General features: G+C 32.1%; 1 protein-coding gene across 4 annotated transcripts in view; it reads right to left on the bottom strand.

The window, feature by feature from the left end:
• LOC145242517 (protocadherin-19-like) overlaps positions 1-16,895 on the bottom strand; it is a 338,653-nt gene extending 321,758 nt beyond the window's left edge. For all 4 annotated transcript variants that reach the window (XM_080105579.1, XM_080105580.1, XM_080105582.1 and 1 more), the window contains exon 1: positions 13,786-16,895. The gene's annotated coding sequence lies outside the window, so the exon portion shown is untranslated. The remainder of the gene's footprint in view (positions 1-13,785) is intronic.
• Between the last annotated feature and the right edge of the window lie 440 nt (positions 16,896-17,335).

Raw genomic sequence — 17,335 nt, 5'->3', positions numbered from 1 at the left:
GATTATTTTATTGGTTTGAAAATATAGGTTCTTTGTTACCAGTTGTGATAAAATGTTAACCATTCAATAGTATCGTAATCTTCATAAAACACGCGAATTTTCATGTACATGTTTTAAATAAATCATGTTTTAAAGAATAAAAAATATGACCATTTCAATATTCAATTAGGTTACGAGTATAGATATATCCATATATATATATATATATAGAGAGAGAGAGAGAGAGAGAGAGAAAGAGAGAGAGATAGATAGATAGAGAGAAAGAGAAAGAGACACAGAGAGAGGCACAGAGAGACGGAGAGAGATAGAGAGAGAGATAGAAATATAGATAAAGCCCCCTTTTTAACAATTTTATAAATTTCATATCTCAGCAACTATTGATCAGCATTTCACAAATGAGGGCCCGATGGAAAGGTAATGACTTAAATTGTGTTGTGGGTTATGTGACATTTGCTCTTAAGATTGGACATTAAGAGGTAAGAGGATCATAAATCATCCAGTCTATTTTTGGCACTTTCTTACAGCCATAAAATGTTTAATTATAGTCATTTGGTTTCCTAATTTTTCACATGAATTACAAAATATCTCATTTTTCTCCATAACCTCTTGCCTTGATAGAAGGAAGACTAAAATTTGCTACTATGATCTGAAATAACAGTAAAGAGAGGTTTGATTCCAAATATTTCTCGTATGTTATATCTCCTCTCTTTCGTTTTCATACATAAAGTAAATTTCACAGTGTATAAGGCTTATTTGATACTGGAGATAGCCTATTTCCAAAAGATAGTAGATGCAACATATGAGAAATATTTGGAATCAAGTCTCTCCTTGCTGTTATTTCAGATCATTCGAAACCATAGCAGCAAGTTTTAGTCTCCCCCTCCATATAGGCCAGAGGTTTGGGATATATATATATATATATATATATATATATATATATATATATATATATATATATATATATATATATATATATAAACACATGTAAAGAATTACAAAAATAAATATCATTTTAATATTGGAACCTATCCAGATAATAAAAAGCTCAATATACTAGATAGAGCAATTTAAGAAATTTGGAAAATTGATTATGAAATATAAAATTGAATAAATTACAATATTTGTTAGTCCATCAAAAATTTAAAGAAGCATAATACCGGGAAATTCTTACTTTTTATCAGAGGATAAGCATTAGTAAAAATTGCATCGTTGGTTAGCATGGATTTGAGAATTTATAAAATAAAATATATAACAAACTTTCTTGTAAAATATAAAAGTGACATTTTGATAAAATAAAGGATTTTAAAAAATCAATCAACTAATTAGTCAATCAATTAATTAAAGAAATAGTAGTCAATGAAGCCAAACGTAGTATCTGGGATCAATAATTTAAAAACTGAGATAAAATTTAATAAATCAAATAATTAACAAAGCTTTATTCAATATGGTGCACTATGAAGAGCATGCCAAACCAGGTGTGGAGGTATTATCCTAAAATCCAAAAAGTCAATACGTTCCTGGAAATTGTAATCGATAATGTCACAAGTTATCACCAATGTAACATAGTGAGAGACTAGGATACAATAAAATCCGAAAAAAACAGCCCAATATAATATTAAGGATTTTCCTTATTATAATTCCTTATTTTAATGATTGGTGCACCAATAAATATTGTAATTTATTCAAATTTATTTTTCATCACTAATTTGTCCTATTTCTCTCTCTATTTCTCTGTGTTTGTCTATTTGCCTCTATCTATCTGTTTGTCTGTCTGTCTGTCTGTCTGTCTCTCTCTCTCTCTCTCTCTCTCTGTCTATATATATATATATATATATATATATATATATATATATATATATATATATCCAATTATATAAATACAGCTTTGTCCGTGATTGTGTGTGTGTGAGAGAGTTTATTTCATATAGATTCCGAAACGGCTGAAAAGATTTTCTTTAAAATTTATAGAATTTTAGTGTATAAGTCTGGGAGTGATCTTAGTTAAGAATACGTCTCAGAATACAGCCGATAATTACCGATAATGCTTTGCATATAAAATCAGCAGTAGGTTCTTTCATATGGCAGGGGTGCGTTCGAAATGAATGTTTTCATTCAAAGTACAATTAAACCATATTGCTTGACTTTTACATTTTAATCTTAAATTCAAGCCATTATCACTGGACTAGCAGCTAGACGGGTGTTTTTCGTGAAAGATTGGCGAGGGGGGACCAGAGATTGGAGTTCAGACGAGCACCTGCCATGGAAATAACGATAAAACAAGGATAGGCTCGCAACGTCTCTTTTGTGGGAGAGAGGTTGCAGGGTAGAGAAAAGGGCATCCCCCACTAAGCCACGAAGTCTATTTTGTACTCTGTCAAGGCAGGATAGGCTGTTTTTAGCAGCTCCTGCCCAGATATATATATATATCTTTAAGTCAATTTACGTCGGCCAAGTTTAAATTTTATCAACTTCGACTCCAATAACAGCTATTTTTACGAGCTAAATCCCATATTGAATTTGTTCCATAATTCTGTATACCCTATGTGCCAAATTTCAAGCTTGTAGACCAACAACTAAAATGTTTGGTAGAGACCGTTCTTCGGACAGACGGACACACAAACACACAGATAAATCACTTTTATAGAGAAAGAAAGAGAGAGAGAGACAAACAGATAGATATATGTGTATGTGTGTATGTATGTATGTGTTTGTACGGCATAATCACATTGATACACCCATTCTTGTCACATCACCGAAGTTAAGCAACGTTGAGCCTGACTTGTACCAGATGGGTGACCATTTGGGAATTCTAAGCACTGTATGTGCTTTCCGCTTATCTCGGCATTGTTTTCAGTCGTCCTGAATCTCCACTTGCCACTGGTATTTAACAATGGCGACTCAGGAGAGGTGTGGTTGGTGATTGCTCAACTCTTGCCACACAAATTTCACGCACAGACACCCTTACAGTGGGTATCCATAGTCTGCTAAGACTTAAGGAAGCCTTTTATTTATTTACGTATGTATGTGTGTGTCTTTGCGTGAATGTGTAATACGTATACAAGTTTTTGTTAAAAGATTTTATCAACTACATTATTCACACCTAGTGGTGATTTAGAGTCTGTAATTAGCGATTACTTTCTAACAATCCCTCTAACTCATACTCACTTGGGTCTTCTAAATATTCCTGCACATTTTATTCATGTTCGCTTTCAAGATAAAATTTGTATTCAACAAACTTGTTACATAAAATTTGCCACAAAAACGTGTTTTCTGTTTTTCATATTAGTTCTTCGTCTGACACTTTTGCTGATTTTTTTTTACATCCAATGAAGATGGCGGGGAAGGGGGTGGGGATTATATCGGCCGAAAACAATTAAATACTAAAACAACATCACAATAAAATAAACCATGTATTCAAATAAGGCGGGAAAGTATATCGAACGAGAAATAAATTCAGAGAATTATAAAAGCTTCGATTTTAAAAAAATAATAATAATTTCAAAACGATACCAAATGTATGGAAGGTTATGCTGAAATTTAGAAAAGTATGGAAACCCATGGCACATTGACTTAAGCACAATGACCCGTCGTGCACGTTTGCTAAATCTAACGAAAAGGAGATTCGTTTCGTCTTTGGGTTTTGTGTGCTTGTTTACTTCTACAAACAAACCAACTAAAACAAGAAAAACACATCCACACATCAAAACACACGTGTTTAAACACATTGCAAACACAACAGACTCTCGAAAGAAAACCGGATTTAAATCTCAACCTCAGCCATTTGGCTATCTATGAACTTTCAGAAGCTGTGACACAGCGAAACAAAAAAATGTCTGCAGTAAGTTCGGTATTTTCTTTAAATCTGAAGATTCATCTGTTGAATGTTTCGATCAGCCAGTTACAAGTAACTAGAGAACTCTTAATGTGATATTGCTTATACGTAATTTTAATCTGTAATGAACATTTTACAGGAGTTTACAATCACAAAACATTTATTAGGAGGTTACGTGTCATTCAGAATAAATAAGATAATGGCATTTTATATATATATATATGTGTGTGTGTGTGTGTGTGTGTGTGTGTGTAAAATAAAATCTAACACAAAAAGGTGTTTATTATGAGTTAATTTCAACATCTTGTAAGAGGTCCTAATTTTTAAATTCAGGTTTTTTTTGTTTTTTTTTAATATTTTTTTGTGGATTGTGTAAATAAGTCGATTCCTTGTGCGGAGGTAGTTGAATTCTTCGAAAATAATGGCATCAACTTTCTGCAGGCGTGTTCCGAACTTCATAATGATCAGTTAATTAGTTTAGAGGCATAGGAATAAATAAACATACACATATACCTAACTTTATATATATATATATATATACATACATATATTTCATGGATATATGTATATTTTTATACTCATATACCCCCTACACACACACACACACACACACACACACACACACACACATATATATATATATATATATATATATATATATATATATATATATATATATATATATATATATATATGTATATATATTAATGACTATCTATTTCTTGCTTACAAAGTTACTTTGTTATATTATGGAAAATATTTCCCATATAAAAAAAACGTGTAAAATGTAATACAATACAAATAAAGACATCTACCTGAATTCAAAATATGTAAAAATAAAAATTGAATTAGAAATTTTAAAAATACAATCAAAATCGATGAATGTGATTTCATCTTTTAGCATTTTGAATAAAATCTAATAATAATAATAATAATAATAATAATAATAATAATAATAATTATGATATATGTATACACACACACACACACACATATATATATATATATATATATATATATATATATATATATATACAACGTATTAATAAAATGTTATAAGAAGATATATTTTTATTTATCGATTTGCAGTATTTTTTCCAACAACATTCGATACGTGAGTTGAGCTAGGTAATAAATTATAAAAATAGATTTATGCATATCAAGCAACACAGAGGCTTCCGTATTTCATCTTCGTAGGGAATCGTCAAGTCAAACTGTCCGACGCGGGATCAAACGCGGTCGTCTCTCTGTAGTTTTAAATATCTCATATACGAAACGAGCATAAACTCACAATGTGATACAATTCCTATCCATCATTGTATATATATTGTAAGTGAAAATTAAAAAAGAAAACAGTCGAATAACTGTGATACAGCGAAACAGTATATTTGTTGAATACTATGTATATTTTATGATGAATCATTGAATAAAAAATTTTAATAAATGTATATATATATATATATATATATATATATATATATAGGAATAAATTTAAATAAAAATACAAATCCTTGCTAAAATAATATAGACCTACTTGTTATTGCGCAAAATTTTATAAACGCTCTAGCTTAAAGGTATTAAAACCTATGAACCAACAACGACTACCCACACACACACACACACACACACACACACACACACAAATACGTGCATATATATATATATATATATATATATATATATATATATATATATATATATATATATATATGTGTGTGTGTTAATAATATATGATGCCCCACGTTGCCTAGGCGTAATTCATACAAAATTCGCATTTATCATTTTACAGTTAAATCGCTATTGATTATTATATTGTACCCAATATACATGTGAGATTTCAATAGATGTGTGTATATATAATATAAAGCTGAATGTCTGTGTGTGTGTGTGTATGTGTGTGTGTGTGTGTCTGTGTGTCTGGTCACGAATAGGCTCCCATATGGTTGACTATTTTAAAAAACAGATTACATATAATGATAGAAGATGTATCAAGACACAGGAATGGGTATGTTTGATCCGGCAGAACTGTGGTTCATAAAAATTGTGGGGTCTGCGTTCGCGCCTGGTCCACAAAGTATGGAAATAAAACATTTAAAAATTAAAATAAAAAACGTTTACAAGTGTTTTTGATATAGATGTACATAATAATACTTTGATAAGTGTGTTTTAACTTAAATAGGGATGGTATAATAAAATTGTGGGGTCTGCGTTCGCGCCTGGCCTCCGTGGAATGGAAACAGGCACAAACTTTGATAAAGACTTTTCATATCTATCTGCGTAAGTATACTTTGATAATTATGTTTCAGTTTGAAGAAATATGGTATAATAAAATTATGGGGTGTTCGTTCGCGCCTGACGTCCATAGAATGGAAATATGTCACAAAGTTTAACAAGGTTTTTTAATATAGATCCACAGAATATTGTTATAAGTGCTTCAGTGTGAACAGGTATGGTATAATAACATATGGGGTTTATCTATTTTATTTTTACTTTCATATTTTGCTTTGGTTTTGATACCCCCAAATTCGAAGCTATCTCTTTACAACCCTTCTTTTTCATAACCTATCATACTTTCATAAATCAGAGTCCATTTTCTGTAGGCTGTTGTTGAACCCAGTCAACGACGGTTACTTTTGCTGGTATATATATATATATAATATTTTACGTATTGATTTTCAGTATTTATTCAATAGTGCTCAGTACATGAGCAGAGTTAGACAGCAAGATTAAAAAAAAAATTATATTGCAGTTAATTTACACAGACCTGTCCGCGCTTAATCCGAGTCATTACTGGGATGAAACGCGAAAAGTTTTGTGTAGCTTAATTGACATACAGTAGAACCCCGGGATACAGCATTAAAATTAGTTGCAAAATACAATGCAGTATATAATACACGTGTATATAATCAAATTACATTATAATTAACAGCGTAAGGCGGGACAAATATCGTAACCAGGTGTCGAAAAACATCATATTTCACATCGTAATCTGAAAAAAACGTATCCTAGGGCCACCGTATCCCGAGGTTCTATTGTATATATTTTATAACTTACTACCTATAAACATTCTATATACATATATATGCGCGCGCGTGTGTGTGGTATATATTGCAGCGAAATAAGTTTCAAATTAAAAGAATTTCTAGTTATCTTTGCACGATATTACCTCGCTTTCACGCAGTTTGTGTTCGGCACGAACGATGGTCGTACGTTATTAAGACATCACTACTTCACACGACATAAAATGCCCACACACACGCATGCGCACACACAGACACAGGCACGTGTCTACGAATGCTTAATATTGAACGCACAAATGATACGCACACACATGCAATATATCAGGTTATTATTTAAAACTCGTTTATATACAAGTATACGTACCTTCATTTGGCAGCGCTATATAGAATCCCTCCGATGTATAAGTGTCCATTCCAGTATGTGTAATATATATATATATATATATATATATATATATATATATATATATATATATATATATATATGGAGCAGAGGGTTACATGATATATTAGACAGCAGCTGTCAAACAGCGGTCACATTGGTCATTTTTTTAGTTCTACGGGCTTGCTTTCCTGTGTTTTCTGAGAAACCGCCAGTACTGATGGATGTTTAAACTAACCTGTAGGATTATTTGAAAAAAGATCCAGCTGCTTTATGTGTAATTGGGCACTCCGGTAATTTCTTCTGTACAAAGACACAAGTTACTATATATATATATATATATATATATATATATATATATATATATGTTTGTGATAATTACTCTACAATGGTAATTCGATTAGTCATATTGATCCCGTCTGTTTCAAAAATGTAGTGATTCCTGCTCCTCTTGCCCTTTGTATATTCTTTTTTTATATTATCATCTATTTCTCTTTGTTATTCTTTTCACTTTTTTACATTTACCATTCGAAAAAGTTTTTCGAGGTTTCGAGTTTTTTCTTTTTTTTTTTAGAAAGATTTCTTCTTTTTTTTACAATCATTCATTTTAGTGGACTTTTTCATTTTTTTTTTTTACTCCATGGCGTTAGGAAAAAGGGAGGTTATAGTAATTTCCGAAAACTTGTTACAAATTATAAAAGTAAAGAAATGTTTCAAAAAGAACAGAACGGAAAGGAAAAGGCGGTTTAGTGGAAAGGGGAAAAGTGAGCTAAACATTCATATATATTTAATAAAGATAAATTTTCGCAATGAAAAAGAGAAGGAAGAATGAAAAACAGGACGAAATAAGGATAAAATATATGTGTAAAAGTTTATATTAAAATAGAAGAAAGTGTGGTGAGGAGGAGCAAGAAATAGAGAGAAAGAGGAAAAGGAGAAGTTAGAACACGAAGCACGACTGAACAAGATATTAAGAAAATGAAAGTGAAAGATTGAGGTAAAATGAAAGTGAAAGTGAAAGTAAAAAACATGGACAGATAAATGGTCTCTAAAAAAACGATGGAAAGTGAAAAAGACAGAAAGAGAAACAGAGAGAAACAAGGAAGCAAACAAGACAACGACATTGAATTAAAAACGTACTTTTATAATATGTATACAATTTGTTTGGCTGAAAATGAAACAATATTATTGTTACATTAGTAAGAAATAGAAAAGTTGAAAACATTTGTTTCAATTCGAATAACCATACACACATGTTATTAAAGATCGGTCCATCTTAATTAGCACGATAAATGCTATTGCATACAGAGAGATACACAGATGAACAAAAATACAATTGTGTGTGTGTGTGTGTGTGTGTGTGTGTGTGTGTGTGTGTGTGTGTGTGTGTGTGTGTGTGTGTGTGTGTGTGTGTGTGTGTGTGTCCGTGTCCAAACATAACATAAAGAAAGGACATGCTGGCCTGAGGAGGCTAGACTTATTAAATCAGTGAATCAGAAATATGTTTAAAAGGTGTATCAAAATTATGTTTGTATCAATAAAATTTTATATTGTGGATACAACTATCTAACTATCTATCTATCCGTCTGTCTGTCTATCTATCTACCTATATATTCTTCAGGAAATGTTTCATTCACCTAAGTCTGTTAACATTTTGTAAAGAATCGTCAACAGATCAAACAAACACAACCATTGTTTTCTACAGTATGGTTTCATGAGAAATGCTCTTGTACTACGAACACAATACACTGTTAGGTGTAATGGGTCAAAATGTGGACTATATTTAATGTATGCACAGAGGGAGAATTTCAAATCTCACAAGTTGTAATGAAATTTTACCAATAACATCAATAAGTTTTCCATCAAATTTCAGTTTTTTTGAGATTTTAGTGTACGTAATATGTTCAAGCTTTCTATTTGAGAATTCAAATATATGAGATTTGCATTGAATTTATTGCATTATAAACTGATTTTAATCTTCCTAATTGGACATAAAAGTGGTACAAATATATAGCATTAACCTGATGTAACGTTAAACGTATTTCATATTTTCAGCAGTGACCTGCATCGTGTATAAATATATATATGCATATATACATATATATATATATACATATATATATACCACACACACACACACACACACACACACATATATATATATATATATATATATATATATATATATATATATATATATATATATATATATATATATACAGAGAGAGAGAGCGGGGGAGAGAGTGAAAGCGAAACACAATAAAGAAACAAACCAAGTTTATATAGTGTTCTTTTTCATCTCTCTACACACACACACACACACACACACACACACACACACACATGCATACGCATTTATATATATATATGTATGTATATATATATATATATAATTTTAAAAAATAATGTTTTTATGTATGAATGCATATACTGTGTATATTTAGGCAGCATATTTTCATTTAGACAAACATAATCACATAACACAGCACGTTTTCGATTGTTAAGTGTTTTTTATTTTCAATTTTGCGAGTAGTTCATTTAGTATTTCGGTCATATTAGTGCCTGTAAGTCATGTGACAAAAAGAAAGTAAGAAACTAGAAACTGACGAAACATACACTAATTTGACGGAAATACTAAATGGCCGATAGATAGATAATTTGTTCTTAAGTATTGACTTTAAGTTTTTGTTCACCAGTGGTAAATTGAGCCCTCTAGTAAGACAAGTAACGTTACTCACTAAGCGTAAAGTAATGACTTTGTAAAAATAATTAACATACGACATAATTGGCATAGGACAGTGAAGATGTAACAAATACAAACATTATGACTTACAGTACTTTTCTAAATAAGGTGAATAAGGTAACGGTATGATATCTCAATTGCTAACCAAACAGTTGGGGGTTTAAATGTCAGTGAAACATAAAAAAAGTCAACTGTCTGTAAATGACTCTCTCTTTCTCCCTCTCTTTTTCTCTCTCTCTCTCTCTCTTATTTCCCCTTTTTTTCTCTTTATATATATAAATATAAACAGACACACACACACACACACACACACACACACACATATATATATATATATATATATATATATAAATATATATATATATATGGTAAAACTGGTAATTAGTAAAAACCTGAAGAGAGTGCTCAATACTATTGCAGAGCAAATATGTGTTTTATCTTTTTATTACCGTTTTATCTGTTTGGTTACATATGTTTCGGATGTTTGAGCATGTTTACGATCCAACAGCCTTGTCAGACCTTAAGGTTTCTGTAAGGTCTGACGAGGCTGTTGGATCGTAAACATGCTCCAACATCCGAAACATATGTAACCAACCAGATAAAACGGTAATTAAAATAAAACATATATATGTTTATATATATATGTGTGTGTGTGTGTGTGTGTGTGTGTGTGTGTGTGTGTGTGTGTGTGTGTGTGTGTGTGCGTGTGTGTGGAGGATCCAAATTCGACAAAATATACTGGTAAAATTAAAATGAAACAAAATCATAAAATGAAACATCTATAATGAACGCAATAAAAGCAACATATAGGCATGCGGGTAGAGATCGATATTTCGTCTCGGAAAATTCATTCAGGATTTTTCAAGGTAAAGTCCATATGTCCATACATATATATGGAAAAGATGGTTACCTTTGTCAAGATGTGACAATCACCATATGGAGAGAGAGATCCACGGGAATACTGCTTCGCTGTATCACAGTTCTTTACTGTGGCTCGATAGACAAGTGATTGTAACCGAGATCGAAAACTAATACGACGTTTTTGGGTTTTTTTCAACATCGATTGTAACCACTACCCCATCAAACATAAGTTGTCATAAAACAATATCAGCGACTGAAAAGTCATCCGTTCGTTTTTTTAAGGGCGTTATAATAATAGGAACGTGCCATTTCCCTTGTCACAGTGCTCGACGCAAGTGTGTATGCTTATGTGTGCGTAAGGTTAAATAAACACTAACATTATAAAGAAAACCCAATGTCCGATGTTACATTTTCCTGCATCGTGCTTTGCTTCATCAACTCAAATATTTGAGTTGAACTCTTCAATTCAAGAAAGTTTTATTTCTTTCACTTTCATCTTTAAGTCCAAAATTATCAGTTTTGCACATTTTACTAAAAAAAATGTTGGAACTATGAGTTTCTATGGGTTTAAAACAACAGATATGGTGGACGTATGTCATTGAGCAGGGATCACTACTGTATAGGAATAAGCGTGACTTCAAGAGAAAGGGCGAGTTTTACTTATTAAAAAGAAAAGAAATACTTAATGTATAGTTTGATTAGAGTTAGGATTGTACCGCTGTCACTAAGAATGTGAAAGAAGAGAATACTTCTGCATTGTTATCAGCGGTTTCTAAACTCATGTCTTAATGAAGTGGAGAAGTTCAATTTAAAACCAAAATAAACTGCCCGATAAAGTTAGAAACGGGAAAGAAGAAGAGGAAGAAAGAAAGGAAGAAAAATAAGAAAAATTAGAAGACGAAGAAAAAAAATGAAGAAAAAAAGAAGAGGAAAATATTTTGTTTGTTGTTTTTCATTTTTGACAAAACGTTTGTTTTTGTTTTTGTTTTTATTTCCTTATGTTCATCCCTAACAAGGCAGGTTGCCTCTAAAGCGTAAGAAGTTACTATGATATGTGTCAGATTTATAAAGAGTCTATTTATATACCTAGGTGAGTATTTAGGCTACAACATATTTGTTCACGTTACATTTGAATATCTGCGTATTAGTACGGTCGATGAAACAGGGAGCAGGGGGAAATCCAAATGACAATGATCTGAAGAAAGAAACTATTGAAGTAGAGAAGTATCCGGCATCTGAAGATTGCGATTTTGCTGCTAGTTGGATGGGTTGAGGTATTTGCGTTGGAAGGGTACATAGTTCTATCTCAAGAACTATGACATCGGTGTCGGAAAGGAGGACTGAGAAATCAGAGCCCCTCTCGACGATGGATAATCTGACCTACAAAAATGCCTGGGCAACCCTGTCCGCAACCCCATCGACAGCCCCCGGTAAATGTGCCTCATGCAATTAGCAATAAATTAACCCCTTCTCAAAGGGAGAAAGCAATACCTGGGTGGATAAACCTTCTAAAACTGCAGAGAACAAGCATTACACGATAATCAGTAGGGATCAGTGCATTACGCTGCGACAGGGCTGGAGTTTAACAATGTGGAGTAAAGTTTGGGGTTTTTTTGTTTTTTTTTTTTAATTATACGCCTATTTATATATCGCCTAGCAAGAAACAAAATGATGATAAAATATTATTGAAAGTATGGATATTTTCAAACTTTAAACCAAAAATGAAAGTGTTCAAAAAAAAAAAGAAAAAAAAGAAAGAAAGAAAGAAAAAAAAGAAAAAAGAAAGGGTTGCGTTGACACCTAAAGAAAACATGTACATTGATACGATCTTTTTTGCGGGGTGAGGGAGGCGGATTTATGTATATTTTTCTCTTTTAGTCACGGCTTATTGTGGTCTGAAGGCCACTCGAGAGTAAGGGTTAATAATTATCAGGTGGGACAACACCGTGATGATTGGTGATTGGTTGAAATTGGATAGAAATTAATCACTTAAGTGGACAGCTCAACACGTTTACGTTGGACTTGAAAAACGACCATGTTATATTTATCTGGCAAGCAGTTCCACAGTATTGTGTTCTACGGCGAACAATTTTGGATAAAAAGCTTTGCTCATGAAATGTTCGCTTAGTTTTAGGCACAGATAGAGGGTAAAGTAAATTGCTGATAATGGTTGTAGCTATTCGAGTGTTTGCCGTGAATGTTTGGCAAGGGAAACCATAAAGTGAAGTTTTAAAAAGATATAAAAAATAATAACAATGTATATATATATGCCTCTTTTTAATTTCAAGAAACAATGGATATCTTCTGTAAGCGTGCTTGTCTAGTAAGTGTAGAGTAAACTAAATGTTCCGCGATCACCAACCGCACCTGCCTTGGACCCGCGTTACTAAGTCGAGTGGCAAGAAAAAGTCCAGGATGACCGGAACTATTGTAGCATGAGTGGAGAAAGACAAGCGTTATCTCAAAGTTTTCTTTTCTCCCGGATTAGTTGCGCAACCAAGATTTGGGAGTCTAGTTTACCCTACTATTTAATTAATAGCGGGAGAAGGGACACGGGGGCATATTTTCCAGGAATATTAATGGAACGTGGCATAATAGACCCGACAAAACTTGAACCCGGGTGTCACACACACACACACACACACACACACACACATATATATATATATATATATATATATATATATATATATATATATACACATATATGACTCTCTTTTCCATTTATTTTAGTATTTTAAAAAGTGGTACAATAGACCCGCCAAAACTTGAACCCAAATGTACACACACACACATAAATACATACATGCATATATGTATGTATGTATGTATGTATGTATGTGTATATATATATATATACACACATACACAAAAGAAAGGGCGAAAAAGTGAGAAAAGTAATTTGTTTAAAAGAATATCAAGTTGAGAAAGTCAATGCTTAACTAACCTGCGATATTGAAAAATCTCCGAAGCCAGCAGCGTTAGTGAGTTGTGTGTCCTGATGAAAAGCTCTAATACTACTGCCACGGCTGCTGTTGATACTGCTGCCAATACCGCTGCTGCTAGTGCTGCAGTTTCAAATATTGTGTGACAAAAGTGTTAGGGTTTTTAGTCAGAGAGAAAGAGGGGTGTGTTGAGCGACGTTGAAGGGGAGATGAAGATATAGCGGCTCTTAGTAAAGGTAGACGAATCAAGCGAGGAAAGGAAACTCTGTAAAAGGGTTGAAAACAAACGAAACAAATTTCAGGCTGCAGTCCTATATAGTCTGGTGTATATTTCATGGCTGACTGTTCGCGCGGGAATGAATAAAAAGAAAAGAAGAAAAAAACGAAAATTTAGAAAAAGAAAAATTGGTTAAAACTTGCTGTTACTTGAATAATAGGATAGCAAATATTTTTACAACCAAATTTTGAAAAGGACGCTATAGTTCTATAATGTATACTATAGATTTTATGACCGATTCTTTTAAAAATGAAGAAGGAAAAGTATGAATAAATAAAAAAGAAAAAAGGAAAATGAAGTTGGTAACGTCAGGTAAAAAAAAAAAAAATACTGAAACCGCATTAAAATACAGGTGCGACGTATTATCACTTGAATGGGAGAGGTTTCTTGCAAGAAAACTGTTGGATACCAGTAAGAAGAAAACATGCTGCCCAGTTGAATTTAAAATACGGGAGAAGCTTGCTGTCACTTGGATACTAAGATACTAAACAAACATTGCTGGATAACAAAATTTTCAAAAGAGAATTTATTGTCCTATAAAGTATGCTGTTTGTTTCATGTGTGACTGTTAGAACCGACAATTAAAAAAAAAGAAAAAAAAAACGATTATGAAGATCGAGACAAGGTAAAAAAAAATACTAGAGGCTTGCTGTCACTTGAATAAAAAAGCTTCCTTCAGTTTTGACAGACTATGGATACTTATTGTAAGGGAGCATGCGCGTGAAATTTTTGTGGCAAGAGTTGCGCAATCTCCAACCACAATTTGCCTGAGTCGATATTGTTGAATACCAATGACAAGTGGAGGTTCAGGACGACTGGAAACAATGCAGACAATCAGAAAGCACATACAGCGCTTAGCCTTCCCAAATAGTCACCCATCTGGTAATGGGCAGGCTCAATGTTGCTTAACTCCGGTGATCTGGCGAGAACGGGTGTGTCAACGTGCCGTATACACTTGTCACTTGAATACTATGATATAATCATATAAAAAGCTCGATAACAGCTTAAAGAGAGCATTATAGGCTTATAAAGTATATTATATATTTCATGAGTGCCTGTTCAAACCAGAAATAAACAAGAAAAACAAGAAACAGAAAAATAAATGCAAAAAAAAGAAGATTCAAACAAGTTTAACATACAGGAGAGGTTTGCTGTCACTTGAATACAGGATAGCAAACGCAAAATGCTGATTTAAAAGCGTGATGGCAAAATATTGAAAAGTGTACTCATGGTTTCATTGTAATGATTATGTTTAACAACTGATTGTTCAAGGTAGAGGAAACAAAAGAAGAAAAAGAAAAAAAAAGGCAGAATTAAATGTAATTAAAATAAAGAGAGATTTGTTGTCGCTTGAATCCTAGGATACCAAACATACACTGCCTATTTAAATGTTCGATAACAAAATTTAAAGGGGATACTATAGCCCTATAAAGTATATGATATGTTTCATGGATGTCTGTTAAGAACCGTGAATAAAAAAAAATAAGACATAATAATAAAAACGAGACGAATATAGCTAAACGGCTTGCTGTCACTCAAATACCAGGATATAAACATATACTACTATTAAAGGTTCGTTACAGTCCTATAAAGTAAGTTGGACGTTTTATTGCGTACTGTTCATGCAGAACAAGAACAAACAAAGTAAAGTACGTTCCTGAATTGTTTAGGTGAGGATTAATAATTTGGATTATTTGAATTATTCTGATTACGGTTCTCATCTTTGGCCAGGGCTGACGGAACGAAAGCATGCCATCCCCGTGGATTTAATAAAGCGTTTCGATGGAAATCCCGTGCAGATTTCCGAGTTGGACAGAAAGATTCCTGAGTTCGATAAGAAACACCAGAAGAACGTTAAATTTTATATGAGTCGAAACATTATGAAAATAACTCTTAAGAGTAGAAAAGTAGTCCGGATAATCCAAATCTATAAATCTATACAAGTGAAAATGTCTGTATGTGTGTCTGTCTGTGTACATTTCCCTACACAATAACTCCGTCAATTTTGAGTCTACAAACTCGAGATTTGACTTAAGGGGCATTGAGATTTGGGAAAATCTTTTGGATCGGTTTTCGGCCAGAAATTTGGCTGTTAAGGGCTCAAAGTTCAACGATTTTACTTTTGAGAACTCTACCAAAGGTCTAAACACTTTAAATCTTAGATATAGGATTTTTGGGACATGAATCAAAATTTATAATTCAAATTGAGCCCAAAAACAATAAATGCTAAGGGGTCAAAATTGGGGTCAAAATTTTTAAAAATTTTACCTCTGCAGTCTTTACTAACTTTTCTCTATAGTAGTTAAGGAAGTCTATTATATAGAAAGGCATTACGGTACATATTCACACTTTTTAATATATACATACGCACATAAACTTATGAACAGTACATAGGGTCCGGGCAAAGCCGGGCTAAACTGCTAGTAATCCAAAAAAAATAAATGTACAAGAAAGTAAAATGACATTTGGTGTCACTTGAATACTAGGATATCAAACGCGCACTGATGCTTTGAAAGTCCAGGAACAAAAAAAAATTAAAAGGGGACGTTGTAGTCCTATGAAAATATTGTATTTTTCATGGCTGGCTCAGACCAAGAATTAAGAAGAAAATAGAAATAGAAAACGGATGTTTATTTCAAAGCTTAATAACAATATATAAAGACGAATTTTTGTAGTTTTACATCATACATTGTACGATCTATGAATGACTGATCGATTCGGTTTGGTTTGTTTTACATCATAGTAACCATATATAGATTATTTAATGCCGAACAAAATTGTCAAATGCAATTTGATTGGTAGGATAATTATTTTATATTTTTTATTAAACGCTGCTTTTAGAAAACATTATTTATAGAAAACGTTATTTTTAGACAACATTATTTATAGAAAACATTATAGAAAACGTTATTTATAGAAAACATTATTTATAGAAAACGTTATTTATAGAAAACATTATTTATAAAAAAACGTTATTTATAGAAAACATTATAGAAAACGTTATTTATAGAAAACATTATTTATAGAAAACGTTATTTATAGAAAACATTATTTATAGAAAACATTATTTATAGAAAACATTATTTATAAAAAAACGTTATATATAGAAAACATTATTTATAGAAAACATTATTTATAGAAAACATTACTTCCAGCAAATATTAGTTTTAGAAGACAATTTCACAGTGATAGAGGCAACTCTTGGAAAACATTAATCCCAGGGAACATTGTTCTTAAAAAAATATTACTCTTAAGGGAGTAGACAGTGGACCTTA

This window comes from Euprymna scolopes, chromosome 21 (assembly GCF_053919585.1).
Source record: "Euprymna scolopes isolate OS-2025 chromosome 21, ASM5391958v1, whole genome shotgun sequence".
Taxonomy (NCBI): domain Eukaryota; kingdom Metazoa; phylum Mollusca; class Cephalopoda; order Sepiida; family Sepiolidae; genus Euprymna; species Euprymna scolopes.
The sequence above is the reverse complement of the archived record's forward strand: the minus strand, read 5'-3'. Positions and strand labels throughout refer to the sequence as shown.